Here is a 19169-nt window from a genome sequence, read left to right on the forward strand (position 1 = left end):
GTAGTGGACCTTAGGGACAAGATCAACATGGTCAGGCTAGAACTGAATCTCTGCCTAACCACTAAAGTGGAAAAGAGTCTTAGATAGACCCAGGCCAAATTTAACACAAAGGCAGAAAAACCGGGTACCCTGCTAAGTTGTAAACTCATGCCTAGCCCTCGTCCAACGCCAGTCCAAAAAATCAGACAACCTAATGGTTCACTAACACAGAACCCACAAATAATAATGGACATTTTTCATTTCTACTATTTCACTCTATACAAGGAGCCCGAAACTCTGGTTCCGGGAGCCATAGATAACGTTTATAGAGGACCTCTCGCTCCTATCGATCGCAGGGTCTCATTGAGAATTGATGGGTGGGGATATCACAATGGAAGTGCCCCACTTATAGAGTTTTTTCACTGCCTTACAGAATGGTGTACCGGTCGATGCAGACTGTAATAGGCACACATATGTCTGATACCTAAACCAGATCGGGACCCTAGCTACATGGCTAATTATAATCCAATATCCCTGATTAACAATGATTTGAAACTGCTGATGAAAATCTATGCCAACAGACTTAATAGGTTTTTAGAAAGTCATAGTCATGTAGACCAAGTGGGATTCATTCCAGGCCGCCAAGCTGCTGATTAAATACGTACAGTAGGTCTCTTGAGCTTATTTCTTTGTTATGGTCCAGTTGGGACCCAGAAGGGGAATGTTATCGTCCTCGGAACTGCATATGGCATTCTATTCCCTGTCATGGACCTTCCTCTTCCACATCTTACGGAGGTGGAATTTCAGACCCAAGTGTCTTGTACTTCTTGGCCCTCTGTACTCAAATTCCTCTGCTAATATTGTGATACATGGTTGTAAGCTGGACTTAATACACATCTGAACGGGTACTAGGCCAGGCTGTCCCCTTTCGCCCTTACTATTTGTTATAGTTATCGAGATGTTAGCCATTAGATCCAACCCTACATTCATGGCATCTCCAGCGGTGGTATGATCCATAATGTGCTTTATTTGCTGACCACCTGCTGTTCACTACAGGTCCAATAACGACCCTGCCTAATTTATTCAGCACCCTGTCTGGCCTTGGTACTATTTTGGGGCTAAGGGTGAACCAGACCAAATCAGAGCTGTTTGATATCAATCTTCCTGGGCCTATTTTGGATTCCCTTAGGACGTCCTTCTCATTTAAATGGTGCACGCACTCACTAACCTTTTTGGGTGTGAGGCTCACGTCTGACATTTCCACGCAACATCAGGCTAATTACATTCCTCTCTATTCCTCCATTGACACAGAACTTAAAAACTGACATAATCATGTTCTTTCTTGCATGGGTAGGATTTGTATTTTTTCTGCTCTCTACCGATCCCAGTACCATCAACATGTATACAGAAATTTGAATCACTGATTTTTACATGTATCTGGAGCTTGGGAGGCTGTAGGGTTGCTTGCTCCACCTTGTATGTCTATAAGTGGCGGGATGGCCTGGGAGTTCCCCATGTCTAAGGCTCCGTACACACCAGAGGATATCCGCTGGAAACGGTCCGCCGGACCGTTCCCAGCGGATAAATCCTCTGGCGGATTTCGATCTGATGGCTGTACTCACCATCAGATCGAAATCCGTGCGGAATCCATCCGCGGTGACGTGTCGAGCCGTCGCCGCGACGATGACGCGGCGACGTGCGCGACGCTGGAAGGTAATTACTTCCATGCATGCGTCGAATCATTACGACGCATGCGAGGGAGGAGAGCGGACGGATTGATCCGGTGAGTCTGTACAGACGACCGGATCAATCCACTGGACTGGATTCCAGCGGATAGATTTCTTAGCATGCTAAGAAATTTTTATCCGCTGGAAATCCGTCGGCTGGAGAAATCTCCGCCGAAAAATGTCCGGTCGGGCCTACAGACGACCGGATTTGTCTGCTGGAACTGATCAGCGGATCAATCCCAGCGGATAGATCCGGTTGTGTGTACGAGGCCTTACGATACTATAGAGCTGCTCAATAAGTTAAACTTTATCAAATATTCTCTACAGCTTACGGACCCAATTGGGTTAGATCGGAGGCACAGGCGAGCGCCCCGCAGTCGATTGATATTTTTCTTTTATGGCTCCAAAAGTACACAAAGCCATCCAGAGTCCCACATTGTTGCACTCCCTGAGTCTTTGGGATATGGCCTGCAACCGTTCTCCCCTTAAGTTGCCACACATACACCAGTGGCCCCTCTCTTTAATAACTCCTACGTCCCTTCGGACCAAACTCCTCAAAAATTCAATTGGTGGATCAAATAGTGCACATTGGGCCAGAACACAGGCGATACATCCTCAAGAAGCTTTTATGAGAAAAAAAAGTTTGAGTGGGCCTGGAACAGGGGGGGGCTCTTTTGCACTTTGAATGGCAATTGCGCAGTCTTGCAACGCTGTACCCAAATTACATTTTTAGAATTTTGTTAACACAAATAGAGATTTCTTTTGCTGGTATTTAATCACTACCAAATGAAAAAGTCCCCAAATTTTCTTAGTTTTGGTTATAACATTTTGTAAATAAGTACGTTTTCTCCTTCACTGATGTGCACTGATGAGGCTGCACTGACGTGCACTGTTCAGGTGGCACTAATATGCAGCATTGATGGGCACTGATAGGTGGCAATGATGTGCATTGATAGGCGGCACTGACAAGCATCAATGATGGGCACTAAAAGGCATCACTGATGGGTACAGATTGGCATCACTGGTGGGCACTAGTGGACATCACTGATGAGGCTGCACTATTAATCACTGCACTGATTATCAGTGCAGACCCCCCTGTCAGGAGAGTTGCTTATCGGCTCTCCTCTACTCACGCTCTGTCAATGTAAATAGAGAAATGCAGATAACTGGCGCTTCCTTTCTAATCATTTTTAATTTTGTTTTAATTTAATTTTGTTTTATTGATTAGGTTTTTCCATTTATTAATACTAATTAAATTAATTTATGTATTTTAATTGGTGCATTTTCCTATGATTTGTTTTCCTTTTCTCTGATATATCCGATTTGGTTCCCCATTACTGATTTAATTTGGCAGTTGCACTATGGGATGGTGTTACAACAGCAGCTGGTTGTTTTACATATTTATTATTTGCAATATGGATGGTTAGTAGATTACTTTTGATATAAATTAGGACAGATCTCACCCCTATTGTAATGCCACCTCCGCACTATGAGGTGATGTTGCAAAAGCAGCTAGGTGGTTGTGTGATTAGTTCACTACGATACTCCATATTATTATTGTTAGAGGATTACTTTTGATATAATATTGTCTGATCTTAAACCTGTTTGATAGAAAATGTTGTCAAGGGTTTGATTGTTTTTTTTTTTAAAGGTAATTTTTTTATTTTTTCATACAAAACATACAATACAACAAACACAGATACGGAGCGAACATCGCCCATTACATTATTTTACAAAACTCTGGTATCTGGTACACATTCAGCATATTCATAGAAACATATAAAAATAGGAGAAAGAAACAATAAAATTATCAATTTGCTCACTCAGGTCTACTCAACGGGCAGAGGTATCAGTCAAATTTCAAGGAGCAGGTGGTATGGTACTCTCGGAGTTAACCCAAGAGCCCCAAAACTTCAAGAATTTTTTTGGACACCCTCTGGCCTCATATGTCAACTTATACAGCGGTATAGCATGGTTGATGGTGGTGAGCCAGAAGGTAATGGTAGGTGAGGATGAAGACTTCCAGTAGAAGGTTATTGACTTCTTAGCATAAAACAATACTATCCGCAGGAAGGTTTGCGTATTCTTAGATATACTCTCGTCATCGAGAGTAAATACCTCAGGGGATTACATATATTGGGTATCTGCGTCAGTGAACTAATGAAGGCCGTGACCTTCGACCAAAACACTCCCACATTAAATTAAAAAACGTGCCATCAGCCACATCGCAACGGGAGCATAGCACTGAGGGGATTCTGTTAAGCTTAAACAATAAGCATGGTGTAAAATAGGATTTGTATAACAGTTTGGTCTGTATTACCTTGTCACAGGAAGAAATGACAGAGCGGACCTGGAGGGGCAAAACCTCCTGCCAGATGTCCTCCATCAACTCAGGGATGTCGGCTCTCCAGCTAGCAGCCGCTTTCCTCAGCCTTTGAGTCGTAGTGTGCAGGAGAGACCCATAATATGTGGAGACCAGCTTGGTGTGAGAGGAGTCAGTTAGCAACCGTTCCAGCGGGGAGAGCTGGATGACTATGTTACGATGGCCAAGCTGCGTTGCTGCAGTGTGGTGTATCTGTAAGTAGAGGAAGTAAGCTGTGCGTGGCAGATTGTAGTCTCTACAAAATTCATCAAAAGAACGAAACACGTTATCCGAGAACAATAGTCTTCCCCCCCCCATTTTTGACCATCCGATCTGCAGAAAAATTCTGGGAGATTTGGATTCCCCCATAGTGGAGTGTTCGGTGAGTATGTGTTACTGCCGGAGGGGGTTTGCAATTTAGTGAGTTTAAGAATCCGTAGAGTCATTGCCATAATACTCGTCCCCTCCCGCCCTCTAAGGGACATACGATGAATCAAATTTTGCAGGGATTCATAAGAGGTAAGAATAGCTGCCTCCAATGCAGTGGCCGCATTGTTGGCTTCGGGGTAAAACCACCAATGTGCGTGGGCCAATTGTGAGGCAATATAATAAGTTTGGAGGCAGGGCCGGGCCAATCCGACCCTCCAGTACCGGTAAGTGAAGGGTGTCCTTGGCAATCCTGACCGCCCCCCCTTCCACAAAAAGGAGGTAAAGATGGAGTCTATTTCCTTGAATTTATTTTTAGTGACATATACTGCCGAATTACCCAAAACATATAGAAATCGTGGCAAGAAGATCAGCTTAAAAATATTAATCCTGCCCAGTAGTGTAAGTGGGAGATTTGCCCAGGTTTTGAAAGTGTTTTTTTAATGCGCCCTATGAGGGGGTCTACATTTATTTTAAAGTAGGAGGCGTGGGGTGTTGTATCATTTTCTAAATATCGAAAGGAGCTAACTATCTGCAGTGGGCAAGAGGGTGGCAACCGGACTGATGTTGCCTGGTCAATCATAAATAAGATGGACTTGTCCCAATTAACCTGGAATCCAGAAAAGTGGCCAAACCTCCCAATGATTTCCAGCAGGGCTGGGAGAGACGACTGGGGGTCCGACAAGTATATTAACATGTCATCAGTATAGTATGATACCTTCTCCCCTAGACCCCCAATCGTCAGTCCCGCGACCGCCCCGCAAGATCTCACCAACGCTGCTGAGGCTCTATCGCCAGCACAAATAGCAGCGGCGACAGAGGACACCCTTGTCTGGTGCCTCTCTTTATCGGAAAGGGGTCAGATATAGCTGTGTTCACTCTCAATCTAGCAGTGGGCTTTAAGTAAAGCAGCTGCACCCACCTGATAAAGGTATTGCCAAATCCATACTTTGCCAAGTCCTCCAGCAGATAAGGCCATTCGACCAAATCAAAGACAAAACAGCCCTGGAACCCATCTCTTCATGGGTGGCCTGCGGATTGGTAAATAGTCTACATAGGTTGATGGAGGTCAATCGCCCCAGGATGAACCCAGTTTGGTCTGCACCAATAATAGTAGTAATGACTGTGTTTAGTCGCCGGGCGAGCACCTTGGCTAAAATTTTTGCATCTGAATTGATGAGTGAGATCGGCCTGTAAGATTCACAGAGGAGATAATCCATATGTGGTTTAGGAATGAGGACAATCAACGTCTCCGACATAGAAGGCGGCAGCTGCCCTGTTTTTATAGCAAAATCATACACCCTGCCCAGATGAGGCACAAGCAGATCCTTGTACTGCATATACCACTCGATGGGGAAACCATCCAATCCCAGTGTTTTGTTTCTGGCAAAGGATTGGATAGCCTCCCCAATTTCCTCAGCTGTCAGAGGAGCGTCAAGGAGTGTCGCCTGTTGGGTCTGAAGCCTAGGCAGTGAAATTTCAGAAAGATAGTCATCCAATTCCACAATCGTGTAGGGAGCTCTAGTAGCATAGAGGGAGGAATAAAATGTGACAAAGGCATCCATGATCTCCTTGTTTTGCTCTACCACTATTCCCTCTGAATTCTTAATTCTAGGTATACTACAAGGCTGATAATCTGGTCTGGAGAGATACGCCAGCAGGCGACTGTTCTTATCACCAAACTCAAAGAGCCGCTGGTTCTGATACACTGATACAGCAACTTCTTCTGAGTGCACGCCAAAAGCACCAGGTCACAGTTCCCTGGCCCTGTGCTTCCAGGCGGCGTGTGTCTCAGGATTATTTCTTTACGGATCCTAAGGAGGCATCTCACTGGGTGGACACCCTGGGAGTGGGACGTCCGGAACCCAGGAACCAGGACCGAAGGTCACATCCGCGCTGAATGTGAACATACTGAGTATACTTTCCTTGACAACCCTTTTCTCAATTATTATGGGGTGGCGGGCTACTCTCCTTTGCCATTGTTTACATACCATTTGTTCAACCTGGAGGGCTGTTATCATCTTGTTCCTGATGTTACATTTACTTTTTTACACATGTTTTGAACGTTTCACCTGTTATTTTTTTTAATCCTCCCTCCTGACTCGGGGTCACTTGCTATATCTGTTCTGTGCAGTCGCGGATGGCGGCCTGCGTCTAAGGACCTTTACCGCCTCTCAGGGATTGTTGCTAGGGGGTCCGTGTCATGGCCACCCCGCCTTGCAGTTTTGGTTTCGAGAACAAAGCTCTCATATGTTTGGGTTTGGGAGCCGGGAGGGTTAGGGTGGGTTGGGTTGTTCAGGGACTTTTGTTTGGGGTTTCTTTTTGTATTTTTTCTGAAATGCTGGGGGGACAGGTGGGATGCTCGGATGGCGATCGGGTCAGCAGGATGGAGGTAGGATGTATGTGGCACACACGGAGCTCAGGCTAAGCACGTCCTCACATCCCGGTCGTTGGCCACACCTCCCCAAGGGTTTGATTGTTGGTTGGACTTTTATTTTTACTACAATGTGATTTAAAACAGCCAGGGTTAATTACCAGATGTTCCTTGGTTCACATCTGGTGTGTCATTTCAATGGTCTTGGATGTATAAGATTATGTATTGTTTTAATACGTATCATCTCCTGAAGAGAGAGCAATGCATGATCCAAAATATGCTAGAGTTTTATTGATTTTAATAAATTTGGGACTTTTGTTTATTGTTGGCGTTATTCATCTCCTTACTCCGCACCTTGTAGACTCTGAAAAAATTTAGCAGTGCTGATGTTGAGTGTTATATACGCAACCTTGGGATGTGTTTTTGGAGATCTTTTGGGAATTTACTATGGATTCCTGCTATTTAAAGCCTAGTACACATGATACGATTGTTGGCAGGGGATTGTCCATTGAAAGACTGTTGTCCTAAAATCTTACCGATAGTACGCTAATTTTGACAATTGTTGTCCAATTTTCTGCCAACAAATGTTGGATGACAGGCTAGTAAATTTTCAGCAGACAGCGGCTTGACGTCTGATTTTCGTATGGTCAGTACAAAAATTCATCACACAAAAGTCGAAAGTACAAAAATGCATGCTCGGAATCAATGCTCACCAAACAGGAAATTAGCAGAAGGGGCCCAAAGGGTGGCGCTCAAGAGCTGAAATTCCTCGGAGTACGTTACTACGTTTGTGTTTGTGGCACGATAATTGTGTAACGTTAGTATGCAAGACAAGATCCTGGCCCTTTTGACAAAAAATCAGCTGCTCAGTTGGCCAACAATAGCACCATGTGTACGAGGCTTTAGCCTGTCAGCTGGGACACAAGTTGGTGTTTTCTCAGCCTCTTGCCAGAGTGAGCTGCATACTTGATTCCAATGTACCAGTCCATCAATCAGCTGATACTCATAGACGCACTTCAATTTTGTTTTCTAGTTTATATTCCTTTTGCGGGAATGTTGCAGTCAGCTACTTGAAAAGAAAATGACACATTCAAGACTCTTATGCTGGATTGCCAAGCTCTACTATATTTTTATTCATTCTTATTGTGGAGTTACTATCAGAGGGATTAGTCTATACCTCAGTATTCTACTTTTAATGCATGACAATATACCATGAAGATTGGTCACTAGTTATGTATATATTTTGATGTTATTATTGTATATCTTATGCTTTTTTGTAGATCTTTTTCTGACTTATACTCCTGAAGAAGGGGGTAACCCCGAAACATATTGAGTATACAATGGGAAGATTAGTATCCGTACATCCAGTGCGGAATGACCATCTATATCTAAAGTCCCTTGTATGTCAGATAAATGGATGTTTCACATATAGCAGCATCCAATGTCTAGGATCTATGGGCCGGATTCAGGTAGATCGGCGCATCTTCCTGCCGGCGTAGCGCATCTCATACGTAACACAGAGAGGCAAGCAGAGTTTTCACAAAGCACTTGCTCCCTACGTTGCGCCAGCGTACCGTAAATTATTTGGCGTTAAGCCCGCCTAATTCAAAGTAGGTGGACGGTGGGCGTGATCCATTTAAATGAACCGCGACCCCATGCAAATGATGGGCCGAACGAACGGCGCATGCGCCGTACCGTGGACGCATCCCAGTGCGCATGCTCAGAATCACGTCTAAAATACTCCATAAGATACGTCGAATCACTGCCTACGACGTGACGTAACCTACGCCCAGCCCTATTCACGTACTACTACGTAAACAACGTAAAATCCTACGGCTGTTCCCTGGTCCATACCTTAGCATGAATTACCCCTGCTTTTATGAGGCTTAACTTTACGCCGGACGTACGACTTATGTAAACCGCGTATATGAATGCGCCGGGCGCAAGTACGTTCGTGAATCGGCATATCTCCCTCATTTGCATATTCGATTTGTAAATCAATGAAAGCGCCCCTTGCTGGCAGCGTAAATATGCGCCCACGATACGACGGCGTAGGAAACTTACCTCGGTCGGATGAAGAATAATTTCAGGCGTATCTAGTTCTATGGGCACGGCGCATAGAAATGATGGTGCACATTGACACTTATGCGGCGTATCTCGAGATACGCCAGCGTAAGTGCTACCTGAATCCGGGCCTATGTATTTAAGGCTGATTTTATTATGTATGATTTTGTAAAATACATTTATATTTTTGTAAATTGACTTTGTAATTCATACCGTACCATGAAAGTCCATATTGCCTCCACAATATCCCATTTTTCTATATAATAGGACGAAGGTACTTTAATAGGACAAAGGTACTTTAATTTTTTCAAGTAGTGTTTTTCATAGTTCTCTACTAGATTATTGAGTATTTTTACACTGGATTGTGCATTTGGCTCAATGGAAAGTACTTACTCTTGTCAACTGTGAAATGACTAAATAAATCATTGAAAATGTTGTGTAAGATTTTTCTAAACTCCACAAATTAGAGACACAACTTTAGGATCAAATATTTTTAAATGTTATTCCAGATGACATCAGGCTCCGTATTTCACCATCACATTTAAGGTGCTGGCTTGGTTCAGCTCGTCTCCACCTAAGCAGTCAGTTATACCAGCAACAGGAATGCTGCACTCCAAAATGCAAACTATGGGCCAGATTCACAAAAGAGATACGACGGAGTATCTCAGCTACTCCGTCGTATCTCAGCTACTCCGTCGTATCTCAGCTACTCCGTCGTATCTCAGCTACTCCGTCGTATCTCAGCTACTCCGTCGTATCTCAGCTACTCCGTCGTATCTCAGATACTCCGTCGTATCTCAGATACTCCGTCGTATCTCTCAGAGTATCTATGCGGCTGATTCAGAGAATCAGTTACGCATAGATAGCCCTTAGATCCGACAGGTGTAATTGTTTTACACTGTCGGATCTTAGGATGCAATACCGCGGCCGCCGCTGGGGGGAGTTCGCGTCGTAAACCAGCGTTGGGTATGCAAATTAGGAGTTACGGCGATCCACAATGGTTTTTCGCGTTCGCTACGTCGCTGCTAGTCTAGTTTCCCGTCGCAAAGTTAGTCGTCGTTTTTGGTGCCCTAACTTTACACAGCACACGTATGTGCTGTATAAAGTATGGCCGTCGTTCCCGCGTCGAAATTAAAACATTTTTTCTTCTTGCGTAAGACGTCCGGGAATACGGAAGTACGCTACGCACGTCGCCGTTCAAAAAAATTACGTCACTTCGCGCAAAGCACGGCGGGAAATTCAAAAGGGAGCATGCGCAGTAGGTCCGGCGCGGGAGCGCGCCTAATTTAAATGGCACACGCCCCTTTGAATTACGCGGGCTTACGCCGGAGGCCGCCGGCGTAGGTTTTCATTGCAAGTGCTTTGTGAATCAGGCACTTGCGATGAAAACTTGCGGCGGTGTAACGTATCTACGATACGTTACGCCGCCGCACTTCGACGTGAATCTGGCCCAATTATTCTTCTTTGAATTTATTAATTTTCAGAAAACATAGGGCTAGATTCAGAGAGGAGATACGCCGGAGTCCGGCCGGTCGTATCTATACGCCTGATTCATAGAATCAGTTACGCATAGATTTCCCTAAGATACGACCGGCGTAAGTGTTTTACACCGTCGTATCTTAGGCTGCATATTTACGCTGGCCGCTAGGTGGCGCTTCCGTATAGTTAAGCGAGGAATATGCAAATGAGCTAGATACGCCGATTCAGAAACGTACGTCCAGCCGGCGCATTTTTTTACGTCCTTTACGTTAGGCTTTTTCCGGCGTATAGTTACCCCTGCTATATGAGGCGTATCCTATGTTAAGTATGGCCGTCGTTCCCGCGTCGAGTTTTGAAAATTTTACGTTGTTTGCGTAAGTCGTTCACGAATAGGGATGTACGTAATTTACGTTCACGTCGTAAGCAATGACTTTTTTTGAGCGGATTATCGAGCATGCGCACTGGGATATTTTCACGAACGCAGATGCGCCGTTCGTAAAAAACGTCAAATACGCGGGGTCACAGTTAATATACATAAAACACGCCCACATCATTCACATTTGAATTAAGCGGGCTTACGCCGACACAGATACGTTACGCCGCCGTAACTAAGGGCGCAAGTTCTTGCTGAATACAGAACTTGCGCCCTAAATTACGGCGGCGTAGCGTATCTGAGATACGCCGGGCATAAAGATAGACGAGTCTATCTGAATTTAGCCCATATTATATTATAAACAAAGGCTAGACAGGTACCAAACAATACAAGGAGGTAGTGTATCAGAAAATATGAGTCACATTGTAGTGTTGGGCCCCATACACACGAGAGGATCCATCCGCTGAAAAATCTCAGCGGATCGTTTTCAGCGGATGGATCCCCTGGTGTGTATGCTCCAGCGGATCTTTATCCGCGGATATTTCCGAATTCCAGCAGATAAAAATTTGTTGACATGCCAACAAATCTATCCGCTGGAATCGGATCCCACGGATCGATCCGCTGGTCTGTACAGACTCACCGGATCGATCCGTGCGAGGGGATCCCCCGCATGCGTCGTAATGATTCGACGCATGCGTGGAATTCCTTATATGACTGCGTCGCGCACGTCGCCGCGTCATCATCGCGGCGACGACACGTCATCGCCAGAGGATTTCGATTCGATGGGGAGTACACTCCATCGGATCGAAATCCGCGCAAATCCTCGAGAGGATTTATCCGCAGATACGGTCCGCTGGACCGTATCCGCGGATAAATCCTCTCGTGTGTATGGGGCCTTAGGAGTAGTGGAGTCACAATGAAAACGGAAAAAACTGACAAAAAAAACAGCAAAAAAAATGCAAAATAAGAATGTACCTTTACAGGAACATCATAAACATAATGTGATATTTGGGGGATGTCTAGCTCAGTGATAGATGCATTTTCAGTGAATTCACAGGCAACAGGAACTTTAGTTTAAGGGCGTGGTAGCCCACTTTTATTGAAAGTAAACAAAAAGGAAAGTTCATACATGCATTTGGTTGCCCACACAGGGATTCTTCTCCCAAAAACAACAAATGAAAAATGCCAATCCCCCTGGCTCTTAAGGCTCGCTCAGCCTTGGGCACAGTACCTCTAGGAAGGGGCTCTCCTGACACTCCAGGCTTTCACACGCCTCCAAGACTCACGGTCCCCAGGACTCTCTCCTCCAGTTGTCTCGGCTATGGTCTCCCCGACTCCCTCAGCTGACCCAATTCTCTCAGTCCACTGACATAAAACCTCTCCCACATGGAGTGCCGTCTCAAGGTTAATGCCTGGGTTCTTAAACAGTAGCGAACCTCCGTCCTGTCTGCAGCAACTGCTCCAACACCAACTCCTTTCCCACACACTCTGAGCTAAGCTCAGCTCTGCCTTATAATGGGTGTGTGGACCTGGACACATGCACAACCTTCAGAAATTCTGGAAAACCTGGACACAAGACTGAAGACTCCCAATGCTCTTTGAAGTCTTCAAGTTTCCAGCCCCAATCCAGACTTACGGAATCCAGAGAAAATTTTAGTTTTTTCTGCTCAACAATCGTTTGCTGAAACTTCTCAAATTGCCTCTTTGAGAGTACTGTGTCCATTTTACACTCATTTTTTACCAAGACAGGGGCCCTCACTCTCACAATAAGGTGGGTGGAATACGCCCAAAAAATGTGAGAAAAATTAGTTTGCATATTATAAATGGTGCTAGCATGGCACCATATTTATTTAGTTGACCACCGTCTATGTGGATACAGTGATTGAACAGGAAAAAAAATTAGGGCTGGAGGGACAGTAGAGGAGTGATTAACCACTTGACAACTGGGCACTTAAACACCCTTAATAACCAGACCAATTTTCAGCTTTCGGTGCTCTCACATTTTGAATGACAATAACTCAGTCATACAACACTGTAACCAAATGAAATTTTTGTCCTTTTTTTCCCACAAATAGAGCTTTCTTTTGGTGGTATTTGATCACCTCTGCGGTTTTTATTTTTTCTGCTAATAATGAAAAAAGAACGAAAATTTTGTAAAAAAATGATTTTTTTTTCATTTCTATTATAACATTTTGCAAAAAATGAATTTTTCTTCATAAATTTGGCCTAAAATGTATACTGCTACATATCTTTGGTAAAAAAAAAAAAAAAAATGGGTTATTATTTAGTCTGGGTGAAAGTTATAGGGTCTACAAGCTATGGTACCAATTACTGAAAATTGATCAATTTGATCACACCCGATGTACTGACAGCCTCTCTCATTTCTTGAGACCCTAACATGCCAGAAAAGTACAAATACCCCCCAAATGACCCCTTTTTGGAAAGAAGACATTCCAAGGTATTTAGAAAGAGGCATGGTGAGTTTTTAGAAGTTGTAATTTTTTCCCACAATTCTTTGCAAAATCAAGATTTTTTTTATTTTTTTTTTTTTCACAAAATGTTCATATTCGCCGGTTATTTCTCACACACAGCATATGCATAACACTAATTACACCCCAAAACACATTCTGCTATTCCTCCCGAGTATGCCGATACCAAATGTGTGAGACTTTTACACAGCGTGGCCACATACAGAGGCCCGACATGCAGGGAGCACCATCAGGCGTTCTGGAGCACCGAGACCAATTCTGACATTTCTCTCCTACATGGAAAAATCATCATTTATTTGCTAGAAAATTGCATAGAACCCCAAAACATTATATATGCTTTTTTAGCAAAAACCCTAGAGAATACAATGGCGGTCGTTGCAATTTTTTATCGCGCACGTTATTTTCGCAGCAATTGTTCGAATGCGTTTTTTTGGAAATAAAACGGTTTTGTGCTTTTAAAAAAAAAAAAACATTAAAGTTAGCCCAATGTTTTTGCATAATATGAAAGATGAAGTTACGCCGAGTCAATAGATACCCAACATGTCACCCTTCAATATTGCACACGCTTGTGGAATGGCGCCAAACTTCGCTACTTAAAAATCCCCATAGGCGACGCTTTAAATATTTTTACTGGTTACATCTTTTTAGTTGGAGAAGAGCTCTAGGGCCAAAAGTATTGCTCTTGCTCCAACGTTCGCAGCGATACCTCACATGTGTGGTTTGAACACCGTTTTCATATGTGGGCGGGACTTACGTGTGCGGTCGCTTCTGTATACGAGCACGCAGGAACAGGGGCGCTTTAAAAAAAATATATATTTTTATTGTTCATTTCACTTTATTTATTTTAGTTTGATACGTTTTTCCCCAAAAATAAATGTTTTGATCACTTTTATTCCTATTACAAGGAATGTAAACATCCCTTGTAATAGGAATATAGCATGACAGGTCCTCTTTACAGTGAGATGTGGGGTCAATAAGACCCCACATCTCACCTCTAGGCTGGGAAGCCTGAAAAAAAATTAAAAAAAATAAAACGATCCTGGTTTCGATCGTAGCGGTGAGTCAGAAGAGGCACCAGAGGGAGAAGGGAGGGGAGACGTCCCCTTTCGCCTCCCGTAAGAACGATCAAGAGGCGGAACAGCCGACATGATTGTTCTTACGGTGTAGGGAATCGCCGGCTGAAAAAAATGATATCTGAATGATGTCTGTAGCTGCAGGCATCATTTAGATATCCCTGCACAAAGTCAAGGACGTCATGACGGCCGGCGGGCGGGAAGTGGTTAAAACGCATTTTTTTCCCAGAGTATTTTCTGGGTACTGCAGAGTATTAGCCGGGGTATTGCAGAGTATTGGTGTTGGGGTATTGCAGAGTATTGGTGTTGGGGTATTGCAGAGTATTGGTGTTGGGGAATTGCAGAGTATTGGTGCGGGGGTATTGCCGAGTATTGGTGCGGGGGTATTGCAGAGTATTGGTGCGGGGGCATTGCAGAGTATTGGTGCGGGGGTATTGCAGAGTATTGGTGCGGGGGTATTGCAGAGTATTGGTGCGGGGGTATTGCAGAGTATTGGTGCGGGGGTATTGCAGAGTATTGGTGTTGGGGTATTGCAGAGTATTGGTGTTGGGGTATTGCAGAGTATTGGTGTTGGGGTATTGCAGAGTATTGGTGCGGGGGTATTGCAGAGTATTGGTGCGGGGGTATTGCAGAGTATTGGTGCGGGGGTATTGCAGAGTATTGGTGCGGGGGTATTGCAGAGTATTGGTGCGGGGGTATTGCAGAGTATTGGTGCGGGGGTATTGCAGAGTAATTGCGCAGAGTAATTGTGCAGGGGTATTGCAGAGTATTGCCGGGGAGCAATGCAGAGTATTGCCGGGGAGCAATGCAGAGTATTGCCGGGGAGTAATGCAGAGTATTGCCGGGGAGTAATGCAGAGTATTGCCGGGGAGTAATGCAGAGTATTGGTGCGGGGGTATTGCAGAGTAATTGCGCAGAGTAATTGTGCAGGGGTATTGCAGAGTATTGCCGGGGAGCAATGCAGAGTATTGCCGGGAGCAATGCAGAGTATTGCCGGGAGCAATGCAGAGTATTGCCGGGAGCAATGCAGAGTATTGCCGGGGAGTAATGCAGAGTATTGCCGGGGAGTAATGCAGAGTATTGCCGGGGAGTAATGCAGAGTATTGCCGGGGAGTAATGCAGAGTATTGCCGGGGAGTAATGCAGAGTATTGCCGGGGAGTAATGCAGAGTATTGCCGGGGAGTAATGCAGAGTATTGCGCAGGGGGGTATGCAGAGTATTGCGCAGGGGGGTATGCAGAGTATTGCGCAGGGGGTGGTATGCAGAGTATTGCGCAGGGGGGTATGCAGAGTATTGCGCAGGGGGGTATGCAGAGTATTGCGCAGGGGGGTATGCAGAGTATTTCGCAGGGGGGTATGCAGAGTATTGCGCAGGGGGGTATGCAGAGTATTGCGAAGGGGGGTATGCAGAGTATTGCGCAGGGGAGGTATGCAGAGTGCGGGGGTATTGCAGAGTAATTGCGCAGAGTAATTGTGCAGGGGTATTGCAGAGTATTGCCGGGGAGCAATGCAGAGTATTGCCGGGAGCAATGCAGAGTATTGCCGGGGAGTAATGCAGAGTATTGCCAGGGAGTAATGCAGAGTATTGCCGGGGAGTAATGCAGAGTATTGCCGGGGAGTAATGCAGAGTATTGCCGGGGAGTAATGCAGAGTATTGCCGGGGAGTAATGCAGAGTATTGCCGGGGAGTAATGCAGAGTATTGCCGGGGAGTAATGCAGAGTATTGCCGGGGAGTAATGCAGAGTATTGCGCAGGGGGGTATGCAGAGTATTGCGCAGGGGGATATGCAGAGTATTGCGCAGGGGGTGGTATGCAGAGTATTGCGCAGGGGGGTATGCAGAGTATTGCGCAGGGGGGTATGCAGAGTATTTCGCAGGGGGGTATGCAGAGTATTTCGCAGGGGGGTATGCAGAGTATTGCGCAGGGGGGTATGCAGAGTATTGCGAAGGGGGGTATGCAGAGTATTGCGCAGGGGAGGTATGCAGAGTATTGCGCAGGAGGGGTATGCAGAGTATTTCGCAGGGGGGTATGCAGAGTATTTCGCAGGTGGGGGGTATGCAGAGTATTTCGTAGGGGGGGGGGGTATGCAGAGTATTGCGCAGGGGGATATGCAGAGTATTGCGCAGGGGGGGTATGCAGAGTATTGCGCAGGGGGGGTATGCAGAGTATTGCGCAGGGGGGTATGCAGAGTATTGCGCAGGGGGGTATGCAGAGTATTGCGCAGGGGGGTATGCAGAGTATTGCCGGGGGTATGCAGAGTATTGTAGGGGGGGTATTGCAGAGTGTATTGCACAGTATTGCAGAGTATTGTAGGGGGTATGCAGAGTATTGCAGAGTATTGTAGGGGGTATGCAGAGTATTGCAGAGTATTGTAGGGGGTATGCAGAGTATTGCAGAGTATTGTAGGGGGTATGCAGAGTATTGTAGGGGGTATGCAGAGTATTGCAGAGTATTGTAAGGGGGGTATTGCAGGGGGTTTCAGGGATGGCTGAGCAGGGATGGATGGATCTGTGACTGCAATAGTCACAGATCCATCCACAGCGCTGCTGACACCCGCGCTCCCCCCTCTCACACTGTACCGCTCGGTACAGAGAGAGGAGGGAGGAACCGGCGTCATCAAAAGACGCCGGTTTGTTTACATGTGATCGCTCCGTCATTGGACGGAGCGATCACATGGTAAACGGCCGCTATCAGCGGCCGTTTACCGCGATTCGTGATCGGCCGGGTCCTCTGGACCAGGCGGTCACGGATGTTCCCGTGTGCGCGTCCCAGGGGACGCGCGGGAGACGGACTCTGGGAGGACGTACATTGACGCCCTCCTAGAGTTAACCACCCGCCCTGTAGACGTATATTGTCTATAGGGCGGTTACCAAGTGGTTAAACACAACGCATTCCAATGCAATGGCTATGGTCCCGAGCCCAGAGTCTCATGTAGGTAAGCAAAGAACTGTAATCTAAAGATTGTAAAAGAAAGTATACAGCGGACAGTGTATGTCGGAACCCTCCGAGAGAGAACACAGCCTCTCAAATTGTAGGCAATGGGATAGTATCAAAGCACGTAACCATTTACACAAATCCTGTAAGTGCAGGCCTATGAGCCAATCAGTGGGACCTTTATCCAAGGACAGGAGGGAAACTAGGGAGACTGGTCTGAGAGTGAATAAAAGTACAGGCTTCTTGCTTTTATTAAAACAGCAGGAACAAGTTCTATTTTAACATGTTTTGTGCTAGGCACAGCAATTTCTCAGTAACAGCCAGGATTTAGATCAAACACCTGTGCAAAATGATGGCTGCTTCGTCTTAAAGGGATGATGTTTATTAATATATTCTTAGCATGGGGCTAGCAGATATTAATATCCTGCTAGCGGATATTAATAAATAGACTGTATGCAGAAAAGGATTTTGAATGGCCCTTCAAGTCACTAAAATATTCTGCCAGCTATGAAAATGGCTAACAAGGCCTACTGCACACAACCATCTTAGTCGCTAGGGCAGCAACAGATGAGTGGTTTCTTTGCATTCTCTAGCGGTTCAGATTCTGCAGAACAGGATCGCTAGTCATAGGGCTAAAATGCAATATCCAACCAAAAGTATTTGACCACATGGGAATGTCATACTGAAACGGGGACAATTATGTATGGCATAGAATTGAAATGGGGATAGATCAGCGGTGCCCAACAACCAATCATTTAACCACTTAAGCCCCGGACCAATATGCAGCCTAAAGACCCAAGGTGTTTTTACAGTTCGGGACTGCGTCGCTTTAACAGACAATTGCGCGGTCGTGCGACGTGGCTCCCAAACAAAATTGGCGTCCTTTTTTCCCCACAAATAGAGCTTTCTTTTGGTGGTATTTGATCACATCTGCGGTTTTTAGTTTTTGCGCTATAAACAAAAATAGAGCGACAATTTTGAAAAAAAAGCAATATTTTTTACTTTTTGCTGTAATAAATATCCCCCAAAAACATATATAAAAACATTTTTTTTCCTCAGTTTAGGCCGATACGTATTCTTCTACCTATTTTTAGTAAAAAAAATCGCAATAAGCGTTTATCGATTGGTTTGCGCAAAATTTATAGTGTTTACAAAATAGGGGATAGTTTTATTGCATTTTTATTTTTTATTTTTTTTTTACTACTAATGGCGGCGATCAGCAATTTTTTTTCGTGACTGCGACATTATGGCGGACACTTCGGACAATTTTGACACATTTTTGGGACCATTGTCATTTTCACAGCAAAAAATGCATTTAAATTGCATTGTTTATTGTGAAAATGACAGTTGCAGTTTGGGAGTTAACCACAGGTGGCGCTGTAGGAGTTAGGGTGCACCTAGTATGTGTTTACAACTGTTTGGGGGTGTGGCTGTAGGAATGACGTCATCGATCGTGTCTTCCCTATAAAGGGAATGACGCGATCGATGCGCCGCCATAGTGAAGGACGGGGAAGCCGTGTTTACACACGGCTCTCCTCGTTCTTCAGCTCCGGGGAGCGATCGCGACGGAGCGGCTATAAACAAATAGCCGCGCCGTGGTCCCGGATCGCTCCCCGAGCGGACCCGACCTCCGCATGTAGCGGGGGGGGTCCCGATCGGACCCCCCACCCGCTAATAGGCGAGGACGTACCTATACGCCCATGTGCCTGTACGTGCCATATTGTGGACGTATATGTACATGGGGTGGTCCTTAAGTGGTTAATTTTCATGGCTCTTTATCTGTTAGAAGCAAATACATACTGATAAATGAAAACAAATCTCTAGCAGCGGATCAGGCAGTTTTATTTTTCTTCCAGAACTGAAGAAATCTCTCCTCAAAACACATTTTTC

The sequence above is a fragment of the Rana temporaria genome, chromosome 1 (genome assembly GCF_905171775.1).
Source record: "Rana temporaria chromosome 1, aRanTem1.1, whole genome shotgun sequence".
Taxonomy (NCBI): Eukaryota; Metazoa; Chordata; class Amphibia; order Anura; family Ranidae; genus Rana; species Rana temporaria.